Genomic DNA, 27534 nt, shown 5'->3' on the forward strand with positions numbered 1-27534 from the left:
GTGTATATGTTCAACATCTCCAATGTTGATTTTCTTATTTTTTGGATTTTGTGGATCATCAGATGGAAATCTAGCTCTAGAACCCTTGAGTTCAACTATAGCGTTATCATTTTCAAAGCAATCCAACCATGGTAGATTCTCTTGCCCCCAATCTATCAAGTGGGAGTGTATGAGACAAATTGTTTTTGGTTTCAAAGTTGTGACATGAGTGGGTGTTATGCCTATTTTTATTGATGCACTTGAAGAGGATGATGAAGTCAACCAAACGTTGATCTCATTAGTTGGTGTTATTCTTGTTTTTGAACAAGATGATGAAACATTTTTTGACAAGATGCTCTATGTAGTATAATCTGGATTGGTGATTTCATTGATAAGGGGTTTATGAACAACTTGTGTAGAGGAATCATGAGAGAGACTAGGAGAAATGACAAGTTTGTTTGTGAGGGAATCTTGTGAGGAACATGGAGGACTATGACATGGATATGAAGGGATGGAGGGACCTTGATGAGGATTTGGAGAAATAATGGGATCTTGTTTAGGACATGAAGGTAAAGGTATGATTTGATCTTGGTTTGTAAAGGGATTATTATGAAGGATAGATGGGATGTCTTGATCTTTCTTAGGAGGTGGATGTTGGATGGGACTTGAAAGGACACTTTGTTCTTGAGATGGCAGGGTTTGATTATGAATGGAATAGAAAAGAGCGAGGGGATCATCATAAGATTCTTGGTCGATGGGATCTTAATCAAAAATTGGGTAGGATGGAAGTGGTTGTTCTTGATCTTTATTTGTTTCAGGGTTCATTTCTTCTGATTTTGGATGATCCTCTTGACACGAGGAAGGAGTTTGGAAATGCATAGGAGATTGTTGGAATGTTTCAACATTTTGGCTTGATGAAGAAGGATTTTGAATGAGATCCTTTGAATCATGACATGAATTAGATTGGATTTGTATGATGGATAGCGATTGGGAGGTTGTGTTATTAGATAAAGATGGCATGGATTGGTCTTGCGTGACTTTAGGGGATGGTGAAATGGTGGATGTATATGGTTGATTTGGGATTTGTGTTGAAAGGGATTTGATTTTGGTTGAAAGGAGTATGATTTTGGGTGAAAGAGGTTTGATTTTGGTTGAATGAATTTTGATTTGGAATTTGGTTGAAAGGGTTGTGATTTTGGTTGAACGAGGTTTGAATGTTGGGTTGATATGAATTTTGATTTGGACTTTGGTTGAATGGGGTTTTATTTTGGTAGAAAGAGGTTTGAATGTTGGATTGATGTGAATTTTGATTCGGACTTTGGTTGAAAGGGGTGTGATTTTGGTTGAATGAATTTTGAATGTTGGGTTGATGTGATTGGTATGATTGATATAGTGGGTTGAAAGAAAAAGAAGGTTTACATGACTCTAATGTTGTTTGAACTGAGGTAGGAACAATTTTGTTGAAGAATGAAGGTTAGCATGTTTGAATGGTCTCACAAGAAGAAGAAGGTTGGTCTGATACTGATCCCCTCGTGGCCATTACTTTTGTCATCATGTTTTCTAACTAGCCCCTATGGTTGTCAGGACTAGCCATGTCTATCACTTGTTGTTGCAAAGTCTTGATCTGTTGAGCTAATATTTCTATGGATGGTGATGTAATAGGAATGGAAGGGATGAATCCTCCTCCCTCCCTACAAAATGCATAATATTGATCCATGATGTTTTGTTGATTGGTTTGGACCTAGGATCACAACATGTAAGATGTTTTCTCCATTTCTTTGGATGTGACAATGTTTGATTGAACTTGACCAACTTGTTTGAGTTGAGGTTGAGTTTGATTGATCCTCTGATTGTGATTTGGACGTTTGGGGTATGACTTTCTAGGATGATTATGCAAATGATGATGAACTAAGATAGACGTATATGAGGTCTAGACAAGGACATATATGAGGATGATAATGAGGACTATATAAAAGATGTAGGATGATAATGAGGACGTAAATGGGACAATGCAAAAGACTATGGACAATAATGAGGACATAAATGGGCCTATGCAAAAGACTAAGGATGATAATGAGGACGTAAATGGGACAATGCAAAAGACTATGGACAATAATGAGGACATAAATAAGGCAATGCAAAAGACTATGGATGATAATGAGGACGTAAATGGGACTACCTATGGTCACAAGTATGTAAGGACGTTTTGAAAATCAGTTTCAAAATGGACTATGTTTTTGGTAACTTCATGTGTAGGAAAATGTTTTGCAGTTTTCCAAGTCTGATAACAATGGTTGGTAGGTATGTATAGCTAACTGACTCAATTTTCATACAATCTCAAAAAATTCAAAGATACGTGGGATAGGGCCTTAAATAGCCCAAGGGAATGACTCAATACTGGTCTATCACAACGATACATAAAAAAGCACAAAATACAATCTTAGGCTGGATAATGGACACCATTCAGTGAGGCCCCCATAGCAAAATACCAAAACAATATGGACAGATAGAGAGTCTGGCAGCACTGGCTCCACTCCATGACACACACTTCTCGGGCATGCCAGTCTCTCTTACCCCGAAGATCCGAAGATCTTATCACCGAGGGATTTTTGTCTCATAATGTAAGGTGCATGAGGGGTATCTATGGGGTACGATCCGCACTCCCGAAACCACTAAATGTAGGATTTTTGGTAACTAAATTGGTTCTTAGTATTAGGTTTCGAGGGGTCCCGATCCAATGACAGATTCTCAGAGCAATCCACTTAAGGCTTTAGTTGAGCTTATCGGTGCAGGGAAGGCCCCCACATATGTCAAATTCACTCAACACTCTAGCCGCCTAACCAGTATATTTATATAGCGGCTCGAAAAACCCGCTCAAGAGTACATTGGGAGAGATGATATCCCCAACGCATCCCAATTCAAGGTACCTTTGTAAGGTGATAAAATCCCCAATCAAAGATACCCCTCACTACGTAGAATAAAAGAAAATTTGGATGTCGTTGTCACCTTCCTTCTTTCTCCCAAAAGCTCGATGGCGGGTAGAAAATTAGTTAGTGCAACTATAGGTCCACCCTAGACACAATGAAAAGTTCTTTTCCCTTAAGAAAATGAAAAATGATTTAATCTAATGCTGCCTGATTCACGTTCATTTTATAGCTCATATTTAGGTGTTAGATCCGCTTGTGCATGTCAATTTTAAACACCAAATCCAAGGATGAAGGCATACATGTCAATTTTAACCATTTGTTTGATTTTTAAGCACCAAAAACCAATTTTAAGATGCATGCATGTCAATTTTAGCCCATGTTCATTTTAAGCACCAACAATTAAGTGTGAGATTATCCATGCATATCATTTTTAACTGTTGTTGATTTTAAGCACTAAAAATTGAAGTGTGAGATTATCCATGCATGTCAATTTTAACTGTTGTTGATTTTAAGCACTAAAAATTGAAGTGTGAGATACACGCATGTCAATTTTAGCCCATGTTCACTTTAAACACCAACAACAAAGTGTGAGATTATCCATGCATGTCCTTTTTAACTGTTTTTGATTTTAAGCACTAAAAATATGAAGTGTGAGATTATCCATGCATGTCCATTTTAACTGTTGTTGATTTTAAGCACTAAAGATTGAAGTGTGCATGCAAAATTACTAATCTAATCCTCTCTACGAATCCGCCATAGGCTGTAAATAGAAGATAAGTAGTAAAATTAAACCAACAGAAAATAGAAACTCAAAACTTGATAGAGGCGATTGCGTAATACTACCTGAGAGATTGCGTGATACTTATTGAGAGAATGCATAAACCTGATAGAGTGAATGTGTGACATTATCTACTTGATTGCATAGCACTAACAGGTTGATTGCGTGATAGAATGCAGACAACAAGAAAAAAGGTTAGAAAATACAAGAAAACTAAACCCGATCAGGAACCTGCAAAACCAATTGTGAAGCCCTAGCCAAATCCCTCATCATCCATTCAATATTGATTAGATCATATTTAATTGTATAAGAAAGAACTAGGCTATTATATCTATCTAAGGCCAATTGTTCTTCCGAATCATGTATCAATTTTTCTACCTAGAGAACTTTTTGATATCGTTTGGCTTCTCTCCTTTGTTGTTTCGTCCTTCTTGCACCTGAAATCTTGAACTAAACTTTTCTTGCCTAAACTGTGTTAATCAAATCTTGAAGTAAAAAATTAATTTTGATCCCGAATTAACCAAATTTAAGACAGAATTATACAAAACCGATATCAGACAAAAGAAAAATAAAGCAACAATTAACCTTGCAGATGTGTGACCCGAAAAGGGTGATTGCGTGATCTAGACAGGTCGATTGTGTGACCTTGTCAGAGCGAATGCATGACCCCAAAGGGTTGAATGTGTAATTATGTCTATGCAATTGCATGATGATGTAAACTCGATTGCGTGATGGAAAATCTTTTCTCGAAATTCGTGCAACCTGCAAAAAAAATAAATCCGCACAATTTGCAAAAATCACACAGAACACATAAAAAGGTTAAATTGTTGTTAGTTCACGTTAGGTTCACCAAAATGTGGGATGCAAAATTCATTCTTCTATTAGCAAAGTAATCAATTAGAAACAAGGGAAATCATGAATCCCTATCCTAATCAAAATTTAACAAACAACACAATCGAATAACACAATTAAGAAATATAGGAACTATAAATCATCAAATCAATAAAAACTCCCTATTTCGTGACTGCGTAGAACTTCCATTGCTCTTCTCTTCTTTGTGGTATGATGGCTCTCAGATATTACACTGGTAACATGCAAGTGACACAAAGATTCAAAGTTCATGATTGAGAATAATGGAGATTGGATGCTCAATTTATAGAAAATTGGAGAAGATTGATTGAAAGGTGGAATAGATTGATCAAGAGGTGTGAACTTAGGTGAGCTCAAATGCAAATTGATAGTTGAACTGCTAATTGTAGGAGTGAAACTCAATAGATTGAATAGATTAATTGAGTCAACTGATTGAGAAAAAGTTGACTGAAGGAAGAAAAAGAATGATTGGAGGAAATAAAGAAGATGACACAGAGAGCTTAATTTTGAAAAAGATAACTGAAGGATGGAAATAGAAGTTGAAGAGATAAATGATTTAATTAATTAATTAATTTAGCATGTGCTTGCATTTAGATTTAGATTTTCAATTTAATCTTTGCATGAGATATTATTCAAATAATTGAATTTATTAATTCAATTTAGCATTTGAATATATTTAGAACTTGACTTTGATTTTCAATTTGGTTTTTGAAATCATGCACATGTATTTGAATTTGGAAGAAACTAGAAGAAATTAAATTAAATGAAATTAGAATTTGGGGATTTGGAAATGGAAGAATTAATTAGTTAATTAAATAATTCAAAGAAATTATTTAATTATTTAGAAATAGAATTTAATTAAATAATAAAGATTATTTAATTTAAAGGATTAAATCACAATTAATTAAATAATAAATATTTAATTAATATTTAGAAGAGGGTTGAATGATTAGATGATTAGAGATAGAAATTGAATAATTAGTAACTTGTTTAAATAATAAAGATTATTTAAATTGGGGAATAATAAATATTTAATTAATATTTAGAAAATGATTAAAATGATTAAATGATGAAAGAATAATTAATTTATTTAAATAATAAAGATTATTTAAATTGGGAAATTAATCATAATTAATTCAATAATAAATATTTAATTAATATTTAGAAAATGGTTTAAAATGATTAAATGATGATAGAATAGGAAATAGAAATTGAGAATTCATTTATTTAAATAATAAAGATTATTTAAATTGGGCAATTAATCATAATTAATTAAATAATAAATATTTAATTAATATTGAGAAAATGATTAAATGATGATAGAAATAGAAAATAGAATAATTATTAAGATTATGAGGAAGTATGAAATTAGAAGAATAAGATTAATTAACTTAATTAAATAATTAAAGAATTATTTAACTAATTAGATGAATAATTAGTACATGATCAATGAGACATTTTTAGGTGTCTACACTATATACTATATAATATTAATTATATTTATAATAAAAAATAATACAAATCCGTCATCGGATTTATATCCGATATCCAATTTGTATTGGATATATGATATCTCTGACAAAAATCATAAACCTTGGTATTTTGTTTGGGATTGCATTGGGATTTGGTTAGGAAATGCCAAATGTAGAAATTCAACGGAAAAAATGTGTTTTTGAGCGCTCTATGCTTTTCCAGACTTCGATCTAGGGGCTAACGACTTTTTTTTTCTAGCCGGATTTGATTAAACGAAAAGGGATTTTTAAGGAAATTCTCATCTTTCTAATAATATAAGGTTTGCCTTATTTTGACTTTAATAAATAATTATTATTCATTTTCTAATTGAATTCTATTAGAACATAATGTTATTAGGGATCACATCCTTATAACATTTATATATAATGTTCTAATATAAGGTTATAAAACCTTATATATTATATGCTTTATAAGCATATCCCATTTGAAATAATTATAATCTAATAATTATTAGATTATTAATTATTTATGAGTGGGGGTTATTGAAAAGGTGTGACTAGTGAAGCCACCCTTCCTCCAATATTTATAGAGGTTCTCTCTCATTTGAGAGTTATAGAAATTTGGAGCTTTATGGTGAGTTGTATCACTATGCACAAGAGGTGATTATTGGCCATGTGGAAGTATTGCAGGAATATCCCCAGGTTCATGTCTATTTTATGATAGACTATATTTGTAAGTGTTTTAATTAAATGATGCTTTATGGGGTTTTTTACCTAAAAGGGTTTTCCCCATGTATATCTTGTATAATGTGTACATTTATGCATGTATGTTTCTCATTTCATTTACTTTATGATTTTGTTTATAATGATTAGTATCCTAAGATCCTAATTTTTAACATGGTATCAGAACCTATTAGGCTATACTAATCATTTTGAGAGGTTATACTAGAATATATGTTGAACTTAAAGGGAAACTTCTCCATACTCTTGCAAAATACCATTTGTGCAATATATTTGGTGATATCCTTTAAAAATTTCACCTTTTTTTTCTCTAAAATATTTGATTGTGATTTACAACTATTTGGTTATTAGGTGATAAAAATAGATTATATTCCCATATCAATAGATCATTGTCCCAATTGAAATATATTATAGACAATCTATATGCCTTATCCTTAAAATGACTTTTTTTTTCATGTATAATTAATTTTTTGGATATATAAAATAAATATAATCTTGTGATCATCAAAAGACTTATTACAAAACAACTTATATAAAACATTCACAAGACTTAATTAAAAATATATAAAAAAATATTTATTATAAATATATAAGTAATAATATGATTATTATCTTTCAATGATTACATATTTTATTTCATCACAATATTAAACTCTATTCACTATGGGTCCTTTTTTCGGTATGGCTATCCCTGTGACTTAATGTTTTTACCATCGTCTCTAGAATTAATCATTGTCTACCATTAGAAGATCCCAAGCCCCACACTTCAAAAAAAACATCCTATGTTGTCTTATAAAAGTCAAAGAGCTCAATTGTAAACATAAGGTAAAGTATCTTAAAGTCTTGACCTTTCCTCATTTGCTTTCATTAGTTTTATCTTTAGCTATAAATGAGTGGAATATCGACCATTTTGACTACAATGTTATGCTCATGGAACATATCTACATTCAAACGTAAAATCTCCTCTCTAATAGCGAGCTTGTTCTTTACTCAGAGCTTGGAACGTATCTACATTCAATATCTTTTTGGGTTCCATGATATACAATTTCTCAATGTTGAAGAACGCACACCCTTCTGAATGGTCAACACTACAAATGGAATAACAACGACGACATTGTGAATTGAGACACAAAACGGATATCTTCGACCATTTCTCAGACCCATCATCGATATTATGAACCATTTACAACCTTGTTTCTTCTCACTCATATGATCACCATATTCATCTTATTTATTAGTTCCAAGTCTATATGTTGACCAGATATGAAAACAAAAATGAATAATTTCTTATTCAAGAACTTAACCATTTAGATCGTCGCTAGCCTGAGGCCTCTTAATACAACCATTTGCATTCTCTATCATGAGATCGCATTCTTATGTTTTCTATCAAACTCAAGAAACCAAAAGTAAATATGGTTTAAATTGATATGCCTAATAGATATGATTTCATCTATTATGAGGTCTTTATTGATTATAGAGCTTCTCGTCTCTCGGATTGTATTCATCACTGCCAAGGCTATGGAAACGATATGCTTGTCCATACATTAACTTGGTGAATTCAATAGAATTTCCAAAGAGTATTTCTAAGGACCTATAATGCTAATGAAATTGTTTGTATGGGTTACCCGCAAATACTATGGGCTCATTGTTTCTCTGCCTTAGTCGATGCTCCTCCATCATCTCGGCATATATCATATAAACCAGTGCTCCTCCATAATATATCATTTAAACTAGTGCTCCTAAAACCACAGAGATAGTCGATAAAGAAAATAAAACCAATATCAGACTTAGTTGAACACGTGATCAAAGTTCGCTGCCAGGAAACGTGAGAGAGATGCCTATCAATACCAGTGAGGAATTCACGTACTTCCACATGTTCTTCATAGCTTCTTTTATTTGAGTGGTATTTTCTTCATGTCAAGTGCGACTCTCTTGACCATAGAATAATTGATAAAAGCATGTGGATCATTCCTCCAGTTTCTTAATCTTCCATCCTTTGTCAATGCAAACACATTTTTATCGGATCACTTATAATGTTATCTATATATTAAAAATGGACCTACAAAAGAGTTGGAAAACATTCATTGGTAGGGTGTGTCATTTTGAACATTCCAGTCACATACTTGAATTTCTAATGTTATGAAAATCCAAGAGAGCATTCATATAGAAACTTTTGGTGACTTGGGTAAGGTTCCAATCCCACACTAAATTTGGTATCTTGAAAATATTTCTCATTCTATACATGGATAAACTTGGAATAATCCTTTACCAATCCATAATGTATTAAAACTATCAAATGTTTTTAAATATAATATTTAAGCAAATGGATATATAAAAAAGTATAAAAAATAAGGAATTCCTACTCATTTTCTTATATGTTTGATGTGCTCCCGAGGGAAATCATCAAATGCAGGAATTCTTAATCATATTTTTAGAGATTATTTTAAAATCACTTTCGATATATTATGAAGACTTGAATGATTAAATTTTACATAGTTTGAAATAGATAAAAAAAAATATCAGATTGTTGTATAACAAATTATTAAATTTTGAGTAGGAGTCCTTGCTTCTCTTACTCTCCACCATGTTATACTACACTGCTAAGATTTTATGTGTCACATTATACCTTAAATGTCAAATACATTTTAGTTGTACACTTCACATATATGTAAATAATATTATCATTAAAATTTGTCAATGTAATAAAATCACATTGTCTATGATTAATGTAAGATTATTTTTTGTCATCAAACACATTCTTTGGAATAAATGTTTACAATATTATTCAAAGGGGTGATGTGTAATACATTCCTTAAGAATGTTATAAGAGGTGGTGTAGACTTGTACTTTCCTAAACCATTCATTATAAGTGTTGGTACATCACAATTTCCTTATTAAAGACGTCTTATAATATATTTTTTTATGAAATGTACAAGCTAGTTAATATGCATAAGTAAATTCAAATTGATAAATTTCTCAATAGCATCCTTCTTTGGAGATCAAAGAGATTTGTTATTCTATTTTGTATTTGATCCATTTTTTAATCATACTATAATAAATAAAACACACTATATTGATCATTATAATGGGTGGCTATCACCCTTATAAACTGTCTAGGGAGCAAACCTAGAAAGGATAGCTCACCCGTTGCCTAATTTGTTTTGGATAATTACTATATGTAGTAGCACGACTATTTTAAACAAAAAAACTAATTATTCATGTTTATTCTCATGAAATTATATTTTGATCTCCTTGCTACAAATTATTGGACTATATTTTACATTTATGAGGAATATTATATGATCTTTGGCAAATGACAAACACATAATATTATGTTCTTTCTTTGCACCAAAAATCAAGTTTAATTGATTACTATGTTACTAACTATATTGTTTCTTTTATGGAAAGGTTATGCCTTGAAAATATATGGTGCAAGTTTTATTACATGGATGATGCAATACTTTAATAAGAAGACTATCTTCTATCTATCTTTGAATCAAATGGGCAAAATATGAGTGTAGCTCCCGAAGAATCAATATGACCTTGAATATTTATGGAAGAGTTTCATTTGCATACATGTAAGAGTACCATCTTACTTGAAGTTATTTTACTCTTTCCAAATAATATCATTTCCAAAGTTCAAAACTTTGAAGATTATGGGCATGTCACTCAAGTGAAATTATTCTGTAACAAAGGCACCTTGAAGATTATGGGCACATCACTCAAGTGAAATTATTTCGTAATAAAGAAACCTTGAAGATCATGGGCACCTCACTCAATTGAAATCATTCTATAATAAAGACTTTGAAGATCATGGGCACTTGCTATATATTGGAATTTTAGCCATCACTTTGAAATCCTTTGTGCAGTGATTGGATTTAGGTGATGCCATTAAGGGGGAGTGTACACGACACCACCTAGTGGCTAAATCCTAGATTTAAGACCTAATAGGCATAAGACCTTTAGGCATTATATGCTCCACATTAAAATAATGCTTGGCCTTAGGTGATGCCATTGAGGGGGAGTGTGCATGGTAATGACACCACCTAGTGGCTAAATCCTAGTTTTTAAATCTTACGGGTAGGCATATGTCCTAATTGGTATGGAATATGACCTATATAGGCATTAGTGAGTCCTTTAAGCCTGCATATATGCATATGTAAGTCCTTTTTTGTTTTTAAAGGCACATTTGTGCTTAAGTCCTATGGGCCCATGTGTAAATCTTCCACTTGTAAAAGCATTGTATTAAGTCCTACAGGCACTATGTAATGAACTTGGGGAGAGGCTAATTTGAGGAGACCATGGCTCCAATATAATTTTGTAAGACCTCATAGCATCATTTTTAAAACATTGGGATTATAAATTATGACAAGATGGCTTTCATGTAGTCTGAAATGCGTGATCTTCATGTTGGCATATATTTGTGTCCATGTTTATCACTGTCAAAGAAGTCCTATGTTACTAGGGTACTTCATTTTTTCTTTTATGGAAATTGACATGTGATCCCCTATTAACATTAAGAGGGAGTGTTAGAACATAATATTATTAGGGATCACATCCTTATAACATTTATATATAATGTTCTAATAGAAGGTTATAAAACCTTATATATTATATCCTTATCCCATTTGAAATAATTATAATCTAATAATTATTAGGTTATTAATTATTTATGAGTGGGGTTATTGAAAAGGTGTGACTAGTGAAGCCACCTTTCCTCCAATATTTATGGAGACTCTCTCTCATTTGAGAGTTATATAAATTTGGGGCTTCATGGTGAGTTGTATCACTATGCACAAGAGGTATTATTGACCATGTGGAAGTATTGGAGGAGTATCCCCAGGTTTATGTCTATTTTATGATAGACTATATTTGTAAGTGTTTTAATTAAATGATGCTTTATGGGTTTTTTAACTGAAAGGGTTTTCCCCATGTATATCTTGTGTAATGAGTATATTTATGCATGTATGCTTCTCATTTCATTTACTTTATGATTTTGTTTATAATGATTAGTATCCTAAGATCCTAATTTCTAACAAATTCTAACTAAAGTCCTTATTGAAAAAAATCTACAACTTTCAAATGGTGTCACATTTTTTTAGTCTGAAATATGCGTCACATTCTACGCTTCACCTATTATAGGATAAAAATTTGAATTTCATAAAGTTTTGAGCAAGTTAAGGTGGTTAGACATACGAGTTTTTATATTTTTAAAAATTTGTAGTAAAAAATTCATAATTAATTTATTTCAAAAAAATTACAAAAAAATGTGTTACATCTAGACATGAGTCTACTACTTATATTTAAAATCTTATAAAAAAATTATGATTTTATTGTGGTTAGGGTGGTTAGACATACACGTACTTCTTATCTTTTTCCTACAATTTTAGTACTATTGCATTGAAATTTCAAATTTTCATCAAATCGTTTTTTATTTTTTTTAGAAAACTAGTAACTTAAAAACTACATTCAATTTTCTATAGATTATGTTCTTACATATTTTTAAAATAATGTTCATAACTTATTCAAATTTTTACGTCAAGTTGCCTAACTTTGTTTTTATAAAATTTCATTGCCACTTAAGGGCCTATTTTGGCCCACCATGATCCTGCACATACCCAAAGATGCAGAATAACAAGCTTCTTTCTTTAAATAATCCAGGCTTTAAAGACAGTGGTGTTCGTTGTAGTAGCTCCCAAGGGGCATGTGGTGGAATAGCTACATTTTGGAACAAAAAATTTAGTTTTGGTCAGCTTTTATGGGAGGATTCTAATCATGTGGCCATAAAGAAAACTCATCTAAGGGATGGTTTTTCCTGGGTCATCTCTAACATTTATGCTCCTAATAATAAATTTGCTAGGAGGAAGTTTTGGTTTATGCTTAAAGAGTTTTGAGACCATCATAAGGAGGACCTTTGGATTGTCGTAGGGGACTTTAACTCTCCTTTGTCTCAATTTGAGAAGTTTGGGGGTTCTCAAGTTTCTCTGGATAACTTATCTGACTTGATGGATTTTATTCAGGAGCAAGATCTTATGGAAATGGACTTGAAAGGTGCTTCCTTTACCTGGATCAATAGAAGGATTGGTGATGATTTTATTCAGGTTCATTTGGATCGTGCTCTCATCTCCACTGAATGGCTGGCTAACTATTGTTGGTCCCTTTGATCTTTATCTAGAATAGGATCGGATCACTTCCCGATTTGTTTTTCTGCTAAGATTATTTTGGGTAAAAAAAATTTTCCTTTTAGATTTGTGAAGATGGGGCTTCTCCACCCAAATTTTAAAGATAAGTTAAGGGAATGGTGGAATATAAATGTTAATAGTACTGCTATGTTTCGTCTCTCAAAAAATTTGAACAATGTTAAAAGTGTAGTTAGAAGATGGGATGAATAGTCTTTTGGCCATATTTTGCTATAAAGGCTTCCCTTCAATCTGATCTCCAAGATATTTAGAACAAAATTCAAGTGGAAGGGTATCATGGTGGCCTCCTTACTCAGGAGAATGATCTCCTTTCGTAGCTACATAATATCATATCTAAAGAGGAGGTCTTTTGAAAGCAACGATCTAGAGCCCTTTGGTTGAAATGTGGGGATATAAACACAAGGTACTTCCATATCTCTCCCTTGAAACATAAACCTCTAACTAGATCTCACATAATATGAAGGATGGTAATAGAATCAAGAATATTGAAGACATCTCCTCTGAAGCCATGTCCTTCTTCTTGGGCCTTCTTTCTAAGGAGGGGCCTTCGGATGATGATTTGTAGAGATCTTTTTTGGGGCACATTCCTTTGTTGATCACTGAATATATGAATAGGCGTCTCTCTTCCATTCCTACTATGGATGAGATCAAGAAAGTTGTTTTCTCTTTTAAAGGGAATAAATCACTTGGTTCAGATAGCTTCCCCACATTCTTTTTTCAAACCTTTTGCCCGATATCATTGCCAATGATCTTGGGGTTGCGGTTAAGGAGTTCTTTGGTTGTAGGAGAATTTTGAAAGAATGGAATTCTACCTTTATTGTCCTCACTCCTAAGGTCCTGGGTGTGGATAGTTTTGATAAATTCAAACCTATTAACCTTTGTAACTCAGTTTATGAAATCCTTTCCAAGGTGATGACCAACCATATTATTCATTTGTTGCCTTGTATTATTTCTCCTCATCAAAATGGTTTTGTTACTGGGCATCAAATCTTGGATTCTATTGTCATGATTCATGAGAATATTCACTCTCTAGAATCTAATAAAAATCTTGGTTTTATCCTTAAGTTGGACTTAATGAAGGCCTATGATCATGTCAATTGGGGATTCATTTCTTATGTCCTTAAAGCTTTTGCCTTTGACAACAGTTTTTTGGGAATTATTTGGCAATTCATTTCTTCTATTAGGTCCTCTATGATCATTAATGCTTCTCCCTCTACTTTTTTTGGTTGTTCTAGGGGGCTTAGGTAGGGGGAATCCATCTCCCCTCTTCTTTTTATCATTATGGTGGAGACTTTGAGTAGATACTGGAAAAAATTAATCTCCTCTAGCTCTTTGAAGGGTCTTCATCCTTCATCTCAATTTATCATTTGCTCTCATCAGCTCTTTGTTGATGATACTATTTTTCTTTGAGAGTCTTCTATGGTTGAAGCAAGGTGCATTAAGAGAGCTATCTCTTCCTATGAGACTATTTCAGGTCAAAAAATCAATCTCAATAAGAGTTCCATCTTCTTTTTGAATACTCCTAAAGATAGAATGAAGAGAATTGTTGATATTCTAGGCTACAAGATTGACTCCTTCTCCTCTACATATTTTGCTCTCCCTTTGGGGAATAAGATATTTTATTATTTCTAGCTATTGATAAATTCAATGCTAAACTTGCAGGCTGGAAGGGTGCTATCCTTAGTCAAGCTGGGAAAATCCAACTCCTTAAGGCTTCTCTCCAAAATTTGCTTGTTTATGCTCTAAGTCTTTTCAAAATTTGTGGCAAATATGATGATGCTATTGAAAGAATTAAGAAACATTTCTTATAGTCTAGAATGGAAGACAAGAAAAAACTTCCGCTTATAGTGTGGGAGAAAGTTTGCTTAGCTAAAAAGCATGGAGGTCTGGGTCTTAAGCGTATAAAGGAGTTGAATCTCATTCTATTGGCTAAACAATTATGATGTATTTTCCATAGTAACAGTGAGTGGAGTACCATCCTTTATAGCAAGTATTTATCTAAATCTAGATCTCTTATTGCCTTCTTGGATCAGGAGAACTTACCTTCAGGATCGGTTATGTGGAATAATCTAAAAATGTCTAAGTTTATTATCCACAAAGGCACTAAATGGAAATTTGGGTTGGGTGGAACTATTATATTTTGGTCTGATACTTGGATTGGTGAGGAGCCTCTCTCTTCCTCACTGGTCTTCAATCCCTATATGGATAAATGTATTGACAGGTTTGGTCCTTTGGTTAAATATTAACGAATTGATGGTTCATGGACCAATCTCTCAGGGGTGGATGGGATTTTGGGGGCCCTTAACAATATCCTTAATTCAATTCTCTTATCTCATCCTAGGGACTCTTTAGTTTGGTTTGCTTCCCCCTTGGGATCTTTCAACATGACTTTTGTGTTATCTCTTATTAGACAACCTCTCCTTCCCCCTTCCCCCCTTTTTGGGCTAAAGAATGGGAGTCTAAGTTGGTACCCAAAGTTAAAAATAAAATTCTAGATCTTCATCCAAGGTAAGGCCCTTACTTTATATAACTTATGCAAATGGGGTTTACATCTGGCAAATAGATGTGTTCTTTGTCAGACTCAGAGAGAAAGTTTTGTTCATTTTTTGTTGGAGTGTTCTTATGTTAGGGATATTTGGGCCTTCTTTTTGAACCTATGGGATTTATTCTAGGTTCTCCCCTCGTCCTCTGAGGACCTTCTCTATCAATGGATTGCTCCCTCTTGTAATTTGGTCTTGTCTTTATTATGGGCCTCTACTTTACCCCATTTAGCATGGGGAGTTTGGAAAGAGAGGAACAACTAGATCTTTCGTGAAGCCTACCTTGATGCTAATGCGGTGTCTTTGAAAAGTTGTAGGGCTAGAAAAGCTCAAACTTGGAATGTGCTTCCTCTAATCATTCTGAGGCTATTCCTATTTCTAATTATGATTGTCAGGTTGTGTTGAAGTGGCAACTTCATGTTGATATCTCCAAACCTATCAAGAATGTTAAGAATCCCAGAACTAACATCTATTGGCAATTGCCTCCTCATGGGTGGGTGAAAGAGAATTTTGATGGGGCAACTAAGGGTAACCCTAGGCTGGCTAGTTGTGGGAGAGTGTTAAGAGATGAGTATGGTGGGTTCATAATAGTGGTGGCGCTCCCATTGGGAATCTAGAATAATCACCTAGGTGAAGTTGTGGTAGCCTACCATGGGCTTTTATTAGCCTCCAAATTAAACTTCAAAAAAGTTTGGCTAGAAGGTGGCTCAGAGAATATTATTAATTGGATTAAAAAGAAATCCAAACCAAGTTGGTCTATTGAGAACTGGATCAAGGGGTCATTGGATATAATCAACTCTTTTGATAATTTTTATATATCTCATAAATTTAGAGAGGCTAATGTGGTTGTCGATCTTCTTGCCAATCTAGGAGTGTCACGTAATCATAAACTTGAATGGGATCAAAGTGATGATTTTTCTGCCAATTTAAAAGACTTGTTAGCCTATAATAGAGTGCACGCGAGTAATATTAACTCTTTGTTATTTAATAATGACTAGAGTTATGATTATTTTGTTACCTCTACTCTTAGCATGCTTTCTGGGCATTTTATTGGGCCTCTTTATGAGTGGTTGTGATTTTGAAAGGAGTCCCTTGCATCTAGATAATTCTAGAGCTTCGATGTTGAGAGCAACTTTTTGTTTCTTGCGGAGGAGTTGTGCGATGGGGGGCGACAAGACAGGCTTGAGCCCCTAAAATGTGACAAAGTTAAGAAAAATAGCACCATTTGATGAATTTTGGAGAGAGGAGGGGTTATGCCTTACCTTGAAAGGTTTCATGGTTGCAATCACATGATTTTTAGGGTGTTTGCTAAGGGATGGAAGAAAGGGCAGGTCATATTTTATGGGCACAATTTCAAACTTATAGAGGAGCTCATCGCTAAAGGAACTGGGCTGAGCATGGATGGAAATAAATTCCTTAAAGATAAGAAATCGATGAAGGAAGAGATCCAAAGATTTGTGAAGGGAAGAGAGGGCAAGTGGGTGATCAAGTACAGGGGTGGCTACAAGATGAAATCCATTAAACCTTTTTGGGTTGAAGTTGTCAAGGTAATTATGCAATTTTTTACCTTGGATGGGTGCTATACACAGTTGTGTATAGTTATCATTTTGCCCTCTTAAATCAAATTAGGAATAAGGATAGGGTTCCATTTCCTTTCTTCTCACTTTCTTCTTTAAAAACTACTATTAAGGAACATAAAAAGGAGTGAAATAACCCTATTTTGCATGAAGGTTTGATTTTTCTTTTAATGGAACATTTTCAAAAGTCTGTGGGGAATGGTAAGTCTGCCAAGGGTGGTGATTGTTCTGACTTGAAAGGGTTTGACTCCCCCTTTTCTGTTGGTAGTGGTTGGAATAGAGAGGAGGGGGGTGATTCTAATGAGGAGTGGTTGAGGATAAGTGGAAGAAAGACAATGGTAAAAACCCTAAGGGTGGAATGGCTTCCTTGCTTTGGCATCACAAGATAGTTTCTCTGATAGTGAAGAGGGGAGTGGTTTTAAGAAAAGTAAAAAGAATGAGGGGAATAGTGATGACTCTCCTATGGGCTCTTCCCTCAAGGAGGGTGATCAGGAAGGTTTAATGGTTTTGGAGGACTCTCACCCTAATATTGGATGTAAAGGGATGCCCCCTTTCCCTCATGACCTAAACCATGATTCATACATGTTAAATCTTGATAGAGAGCACCCATTGATTCTTCTCACTGTGGCAAGGAATGCAGTTGTTGATGTTTTTAGATTGCAAATTTTTTTCTTTCATGAAATCAATAGATTAATATTGCTAAATTCAGGGAGTCAAGAACAAACTGGATAACTTGAGGGAGTTGAATTCGAGTTGGTTGGAGAAGGAAGGAGATAACATGGTGGCTTTCTTGCAAAAAACTGTTAAGGACATTGCACACATGAAGGAAGATTTCAAAAGGAGAATTATGAGATTGGAAACTAACTACAATAAGATCAATGGTAATCTAATTACATTGGTCAACTTTAGTTATAAGGTTATTAAATCTAGTGTTGAAAGTGTTAGAGTTATGATAGAAAAGTTTGAGAGAGCTCATGAAGCTAAATATATTTTCATCAATATTGATGTTGTAGAGAAGGGAAAACAAGTTATATAGGAGGAGGGTGAAGGTCCTTGCATCCATACCAGAGTGAGAAGCAAGAAGATGGTGAACTAGGTTGTGGAAGATGTAAAAGATATGAAAAGTTGTCAATGAACTTGTATCAGCTCGAAGTGGAAGTTGTTGAAGCCCTTAAGAACCTAAACTAGTTGTGTTGCCCTATTTTGGGGTGTCAGTTTCCCTTCAAAACCTGCTTGACCCCTTTAATCAAAAACATGTAATGACGCAGGTGTTGATCATTTTTCCGCATCTACAATAATAATTTTTTAGTTATTTTGAAAATATAGGTAATAAAATCAATTAAATAAATAATTAAAATATGTCATTGAGCACTAAACAACAAGTATTTCTATTAAAAAAATGAACCCACATATGCATTTTTTATAATTACAATTTTGTATAAAAAAAATTATTAATACTATAAAGGTAGGTTCTTGCCATTATGTGACACTTGTTCTATATTTGAAATCTCTTTATAAACCTTTTTAAAATCTAACTTTTTCTTCAAAAATCTAAGGTAAGTATTTTTTTTCATATAAATATGAAGAAAGTAACTTTTACTTAAATTCATAATTATTATTTTTTATATATAAAATATGAAGTACTTCTTTTTAATTATGAAAATATAGTTTTTTTATATATAATTTAAAGCTTTCTAATAAGAGAATAATTTTTTTTATTATCACTTCTCTAGGAGGAGACCTTAGAGGTTGGTCTGCCTCCTTCCCAATAGCTAAATCCTTCAGTGCCTGGGCAACTTCACCCGTTTGGTCTGTGACCTTATATGTCACTATAGGTGCAATTGACCCTTTTTGTGGCACTTGAGGCTTGTTTGGGAGTACAATGTCCTTTCTTTGGGCCATGAGATCTTTTAATCTTGGTGGCGCATATTCTGACATGGCCTCCTCCTATCTAGGCACATGTGGAGGCTCCTGTGCTACTTCTTATGACTCATTTTTAGCAGTTTCTTCAACTATTGGTTGTTATTTAGTAGGCTTTTCTTGACCTACAAGGGACCTTTTACCCTTTTGGACTACACTTCATGTATAGATGCTCTCAATTTTTTTTTATCATGAGCTCTATTCTTCTTACTTTATTTCTCTCTTCAAGATAAAATCCTACAAAATTGGGGTCCCACTTTCTCCTTTCCCTTTAAATGTTTGACAAAATGGACCACTTTTTTCTCTTTTGGACCACCTATCCACAATCATAACAATTTCTTATCAAATCCTCTAGAAGATGCAATTGGTAGAAATATTTTCCCCAATTCAAATGAGCTTGTCGTTTAACCAATTCATGAAGCCTTTAGGATCATAGTCTCTTCTTTGTCCCAAATTGAGTGCATACCTATAGTCAATATATCCTTGGACTTGTTCCAAGGTGTCACAACCAATAGCAAGATCATAATACTTTACATATTTGGGAAAAAATGTTCCCTTCTTTCTCCTTTGCATATAAGCCTTCTCCCTCCACATAAATTATTGCATGAATTTCAAAAAGGCTAGCCTAGGAGACACCAAAATAGGCAATTGATGTGGTGCCTATGAACAACCATATACTCTAATAAGGGTGTAATCTAAGAAGAAGAACTAGTCTTCATGATTGTACTCTCCAGCCTCATACAACCTCTCTTCCTTAGGCCTAAGTAGTTGCATCATCTTCTTTGGTAATATATCCATAATGTAGCCACACTATGTGGTTACCTTGATAAAAAAACATTCATGGAATGCGAGGTAATTACTAGTTTTGCATTGGCTATCCCATAGATAGAACCATCACTGTATTGGTACATCTCTTCCCTCATCATAAAAAAACCTCAACTTCAATCTATTATCCCATTCATATTTGTGCTAGTTCAAAATTAAATGGTATAGGAGGTCATAATACTTGAAAAAAATAATAGTACCATCCTCTCTGATCTTAATCAGACCTTGGTGGATTTTCTCCTCAATGTAGGAGGCATAGTCAAATTCCTTATTACATACTTGTGTTGGATCCTAATTGCCATCATCATCATTCCAATTGGTATTCTTTTCTTAGGATCCCTTTGCAAAACCTAGCATAGAGAATGGTGTGTTTTGATGAAGTAATTTTCAAATTTCTCAACCAAAAAGGGCTCCTTCTTAGAGTAAAAAATAGGCACCTTCTTGTTATCCCAACCCTTCAATCTATACAAGGGAACCTCATCTATTTTTAGGGTTCTTCTCCTTCTTTTATAATCATCTTGGAATCTATCTAATTCTATGACAGTGAATGCTTGTGTGCTCAAACCAAAACAATCAACAATAGCCATCCTATTAATATCTACCAAAACTATACCATCATGTTTTATGATAGTCTTGGTGGCATAATCATAATTTGCAGACAAAATTCTTATCAGGCTTGGCTCAATGAATACATTAAGAAAAATAAGTTTATCAAGGCCAAGGGACTAAGGGTTGGACAATGGGACAAGCTCAGTCCTTCTCCTATAGAAATATGATATTGTTTGCAGCAATCAAGAAGGAAGACTGAGGGGGTGGGGGGGGGGGGGGGTGAATCAGTCTTCACTGGATGCAAAAAATTAAATTCCAAATCATAAACTGATAAACTACATCAATGAACAAATAAGAAAATTAACAACACAACACACAACACCGAGATTTTTAACATGGAAAACCCGGTTAAGGGAAAAACCACGGTGGGAACCCACCCACGGTAAGATGATACTCTACAGTAGTATGTGAAAATATTGCAATGGGGAATGCACATGCATTCAAGCACACTGCCTAGAGCTCATTGCTCAAAAGATATATGCCTGGAAGGCTACAACCCTCAGGGAAGTCTCACTGACTTACAATATGAATCGGACTAAAATCCGGAAGAAATGAATTGAAAGAATAACATCTCCAAATGCCTGATTACAGTTTCGGTTAAGCACAATTGTCTACTTTGCAACACCAATCTCACCACAAACTCAACACCGAAGGCTAAATATTTTGTTCACACATTCACTTCTCTCTGATAATTCAAACACATTACCGACACCTAAATTACATGAATATCTCACCTATATATGCAAATCATCAACCTTGATAATAAGGTTGGCTAAACGCTCAACCCTCAACTTACATTTAAAAAAATTACATTACACGATACAAAGATCAACCACTAGACCAATATAATGATTTATTACATAGCATGGACCTAATTTAAATTCCCAAATGATCACATCCAACGAAAATCATGCCAAGTTCAACCGCAACACTCTACACCACTAGAAATACCGCATAACACGAAAATCAACACCAGTTCATAGAAACCACCAAATACTTGCACAACAATCAATGCAGATCACCAAAACAAATAGGATGCGACTAGGAAACACCAACAAGCATGTTAGAACCATCCAGAACAATTGCATCAACACCTCTTTTCAAATCTTCATCGATCAACATCTAGAAAGCTCCAGAACACAACCAATCAGCAACTGTCGTGAAGAAAGATAACTTGCGAAGCACCAAATCATGAACCATCTAAAATGAAGATTCACAAGATCATCCCAAACAATATCCCAAAGTCTTAGCACAAGATCTAATCATAGTGGAGGAAATATCGGATTCCACAAAATAGTGATCAACAAAACCAAACTATAAAACCAGATCAGAAAATCTTCCCAAACTCACTGAAATAGATCACAGGAATATGTTGACATCAATGACAACAACATATCCTAGCAGCAACAATGAACAACCAAATCCAACAGATAGAAGCTCTCATCCTATGATTGAAATCTAAGCGCTTCCACAATGAGCACATCTATCAGTAAACATCCCTTTCTCCCTCCAATCTGTACTTGATTCAGGCAAGAAATCCATTATGTCTTGATAGTAGAATTTCTTGTCCTCTTTCTCCTCTACAAGTTGCTCTATAATGCTTTTAGGATCCTCTCTTACTATATTAATGTTTTGCCCTTCTTGTGTAGGTGCCTCTATTGCTTGGGTAGGAGTAGCTTCCTTATTTTTCTTAGGGGCACTAGGCTTTTTGGGCTTTGGTTCCTGTGAGCTAGAGGTTGAATCTTTTCTCTTTCTTGGTGCCCTAGGTTTCTTGGGCTTCTGCGCAAATTGGCTAACACTAGGGGTTTTTCTTGGTCCTACTATTGATTCTGCAATATGCCCTACATTAGGATCTATGATGGGTTTAACACTCGGCTCAGAGGGGATCACAATTACCTCAAGTATTTTCTTTCCCTTCTTGCTGGATGACTCACCTATTTTTGACATTGTGACAATTATAATAGACTAGGGTTCTATTACAATTCTATTCTCCTCAAGAGTTATTATCACAAAGAAAAAAAACTATGCCAAATTATCCATTTTGAACACAAGGAAGATTAAAGCACTTATTGGTTCAGTCGTCGAATAAAAACCCTAATAGCAGAGTCGCCTTGAATTTTTTATGTCATCAGAGAGCTCACTTTCGCCTTGGGAATCTATCTTATTCTATGGAAGTGAGTGCTTGTGTGCTCAAACCAAAACAATCAACAATAGCCATCCTATTATTATCTACCAAACTATACCATCATGTTTTATGATAGTCTTGGTGGCATAATCATAACTTGCAGACAAAATTCTTATCAGGCTTGGCTCAATGAATACATTAGGAAAAATAAGTTTAGCAAGGCCAAGGAACCAAGGGTTGGACAATGAGACAAGATCAATCCTTCTCCTATAGAAATATGATAGTGTTAGCAACAATCAAGATCACCAGATGCAGAAAATTAAACTCCAAATCATAAACTGATAAACTACATCAATGAACAAATAAGCAAATTAACAACACAACACACAACACAAAACTTTTTGACGTGGAAAACCCAGTTAAGGGAAAAACCATGGTGGGAACCTACCCATAGTAAGATGACACTCTGCAATAGTATGTGAAAATGTTACAATGGGGAATGCACATGCATTCAGGAACATTGCCTAAAGCTCACTGCTCAAAAGATATATGCCCGGAAGGATACAACCCTCAGGGAAGTCTCACTAACTTACAATATGAATCAAACTAAAATCCAGAAGAAATGAACTAAAAGAATAGCATCTCCAAATGCTTGATTACAGTTCCAGTTAAGCACATTTATCTACTCTGCAACACCAATCTCACCACAAACTCAACACCAAAGGATAAATCTTTTGTTCGCACATTCACTTCTCTCTAATAATGCAGACACGATACCGACACCTAAATCACATGAATATCTCACCTCTATATACAAATCATCAACCTTGATAACAAGGTCGGCTAAACCCTCAACCCTCAACTTACAATTACAAAAATTACATTACACGATACAAAGATCAACCACCAGACCAATGCTACGGACCAGAGAATGGCGGAAACTAACAATAAATTCAACAAAATTGAAAAATGCCTCAAAAGCATTGTTGACCAAAGCTATAAAATTCTGAAGGCATCGACCGACAATACCAAAATTCTCATTAGCAAACTCGAGAACGAGAAGGATTCCCTGGAGCTGGAACCTGACATTGAAGGTATGGGAGAAGTGCAAGGACCTAGAACGAGGACCAAAGGCAAAAAGAAGGAGAAGAAGCCAAGCAAGGATAAGGAAGAACTCAAAGCTGCTTCGGAAAATTATGACCAGATGGTCAATAAGGCGGCTGATCTTCTTAAGTCTTTATAAGTTGTTTTTCATTTTTGTCTTTTCTCTAGTTTTTCCACTTTGTTGTTCCTTTCTTTAGTTGTCTGCTCAGTTTACTGGCCTTTTTGCCAGTCTTTTTGTAAGTTGTTTCAATCCTGGTCTGGATGTTTTTTGATGAACTATCTTATGCTCCTTTGTTAAAGGTTTCAGGTCCTTAAAACTAGTTTTTCATATTAATCAGAACCCCCAAACCAATATAATGATTTACATTACATAGCATGGACCTAATTCAAATTCCCAAATGATCACATCCACCGGAAATCATGCCAAGGTCAACTGCAACACGCTACACCACCAGAAATACTGCATAACATGAAAATCAACACCGGTTCATAGAAATCACCAAAAACTTGCACAACAATCAATGCAAATCACCAAAACAAATAGGACGCAACTAGGAAACACCAGCAAGCACGTTAGAACCATCTAGAATAGTTGCATCAACACCTCTTTTCAAATCTTCATCGATCAACATCTAGACAACTCCAAAACACAACCAATCAGCAACTGTCATGGAGAAAGATAACTTGCAAAGCACCAAATCACGAACCATCTAAAATGAAGATTCACAAGATCATCCCAAACAATATCTTAAAGTCTTAGCACAATATCTGATCATACCAGAGGAAATACCGGATTATGCAAAACAGTGATCAACAAAACCAAACTATAAAACCAGATCGGAAAATCTTCCCAAACTCACCGAAATAGATCACAGGAATATGTTGACATTAATGACAACAACATATCCTAGCAGTAGCAATGAACAACCAAATCCAACAATCTCCCCAACAATCCAACAGATAGAAGCTCCCATCCTGTGATTGAAATCTAAGCGCTTCCACAGTGAGCACATCTATCAGTAAACATCCCTTTCTCCCTCCAATCTGTACTTGATTCAGGCAAGACATCCATTATGTCTTGACATTAGAATTTCTTGTCCTCTTTCTCCTCTACAGGTTGCTCTGTCACGCCTATAGGATCCTCTCTTACTATATTAATGTTTTGCCCCTCTTGCGTAGGTGCCTATGTTGCTTGGGTAGGGGTAGCTTCCTTATTTTTCTTAGGGGCACTAGGCTTTTTGGGCTTTGGTTCCTGCGAGCTAGAGGATGAATCTTTTCGCTTTCTTGGTTCCCTAGGTTTCTTGGGCTTCTACTCAGATTGGCTAACACTAGGGTCTTTGCTTGGTTCTACTATTGATTCTGCAATATGCCCTACATTAGGCTCTATGATGGGTTTAACACTCAGCTCAGAGGGAATCACAATTACCTCAAGTATTCTCTTTCCCTTCTTGCTGGATGACTCACACATTTTCGACATTGTGACAATTATAATAGACTAGGGTTCTATTACAATTCTATTCTCCTCAAGAATTATTATCACAAAGAAAAAAAACTATGCCAAACTATCCAATTTTAGCACATGGAAGATTAAAGCACTTATTGGTTCAGTCGTCGAATAAACACCCTTTGTATCATTTGGTTTTTCACTAACTCGCAAGTCCGCAAGCTATGTTGGAAAGGTTTCATTTTACGTGTGAAAGTGCGAGATGAAAATTTCACATGTTGCTCCTTGAAACTTTTGGCACCCTAGAAGTCTGCAGGTATCAAAACAAATTTTCACTTTCACCTGTGGGGATGTGGGGCAGTCACATGGCGCTTAACTTACTTTACTTTCCTTTACCCCGCAAGTCTGCAAGGTCTAAACAATTTCAGTATGCCATCTGTGGGGGAGCGTATAATGCACTTTGTGCTCCTCACCTTTCATCACCCTCCATCTCCGCATGTCTCAAACAAATTTTGATCATTCATCTATGGGGGCACGAGGTTACTTAAGTGACCAATTACACATGGACACCAAAGTCAAGACTTGGTAAAGGGTAATGGGTTCGTGCGCTAGGACTTAGTAAAATGTTAACAACTTTGAACATTAGAATGAGAGAAAATATTCACACTCGTAAAAACATTAAACCTAAGATGAAGGGGGCAGTTACTCAATGACATGACAGACTCAAAGTTGCATGGTTAACCAATCCAGCTAGTCAACAAGAGATTATAACAAAAGGGGCAATGGAAGCCAAATGTGAAATATAACTCTTGACATTTTGGCAAAACATTTTTGTGACTCTTAACACATGCACAGGGGAATTAAGAACATCTTCTAGACAAAATTTTGAATTATGTTAGGATAATTTCGAGAAAAAAAAAAATCTAGTTCACATATAATATGTTCATGATATCAAAATAGACAATATAATTATACAATCTTAACAAAATATTGGTCAAAATTATAACTTTATGTTAAAATACTTTAAGTCGGTCTAAAAAAGGGGTCTCCAATAAATAAATAACTAGCACATTGTTGTGTCAATTCTTCAATTGAATTTAACCTTGCAACTTTCAATTTTCTATTGACTTCACTATTTTTTTAAGCACATGTGATTATTAATAATATTTATACAAAAGAAAAAAATTTAAATGAAAATTATAAACTTTTATATAACTATTTTATCTCCTAAAAATATAGATTAAATGGTGATAACGTATTTAACTAGACACAAATGTCCAAAAAGTTGGAAATATTTCAAGATAATGATTGTACTTTAAAAGATTTAAATTACATCAATTACGAGCTACATCTTGAATTTGGATTAAAATTATTCTCAAACATCATATAATTTAAAAATGAAAAGTAAATTTGGACAAATAAAAATAAATTATTTACCATCTCTAGTGTGAATGAAATGTAAGATTACCATTGACTATTGGATCTTTTGATATTTTATTAAAGTTAACAACTAAAAGTAAATTCGAACAAATAAAAATAAACTATTTACCATCTCTAATGTGAAATGTAAGATTATCAATGACTATTAGATCTTTTGACATTTTACTAAAGGATGAAACAAGTATTCTTCAATTCCAACTAAAAGCAAATATCTACATTGTTTTTTATATTTTTTTATTATTTAAATAATTATAAAACCCCTATTATCATTTAAATAGTTTTAGCTTGCTTTCAATCAATCCAATTGGGTAGTTTTAAGATAGACTTCACTATTATAAGTTGACCCCATCAATTTTCTCTTTTCAAAACTCCAATACATGCAACGTGTTATTATTTGGTTGAACCAAATAAAAAGCGAAATCTAGATATTCAAGGGTGGGGATACTTGTAAATTAAACGCTTTTATTTTCACTACCACATTTGTCTTTTCACTACCACTTTTGTCTTTTTTATTAAGATAATAACTTTTTAAAAAAGTGGTAATATAAATTATTAAATTTAGGAAGGTATTTTCTACATCTTAAATATATTACTTAAACATTTTGAAAGAAATGATTAATAAGTTCTATTTTTGTTTAAATATTAATATTGTAGCATTTTTTTTTCAATATTTTTGTCTATTTAATTTTATATTTCTTTTTCTTTTTTTAAATATCATAATACATAATATGTATACATTTTTAAGTATATGATTAAATATAGGATTTGGTTCTTTTGAATGTATATTGTTTTATATTTTGTTTCTTTTTATGTATATGGTTTTATATTTTGTTTCTTTAATTTACAAATTATAAATGAAGAGAAAATAATAATTAAAAAGAAAAAAATTGAACTGTATTTTAAAAATAATTATTAGAAATCTAAAAACTAAAATATAGTAACTATTATTTTCCTCATAAATAGGATTCTAATGTTATTTATTT

The sequence above is a fragment of the Cryptomeria japonica genome, chromosome 9 (assembly GCF_030272615.1).
Source record: "Cryptomeria japonica chromosome 9, Sugi_1.0, whole genome shotgun sequence".
Classification (NCBI taxonomy): domain Eukaryota; kingdom Viridiplantae; phylum Streptophyta; class Pinopsida; order Cupressales; family Cupressaceae; genus Cryptomeria; species Cryptomeria japonica.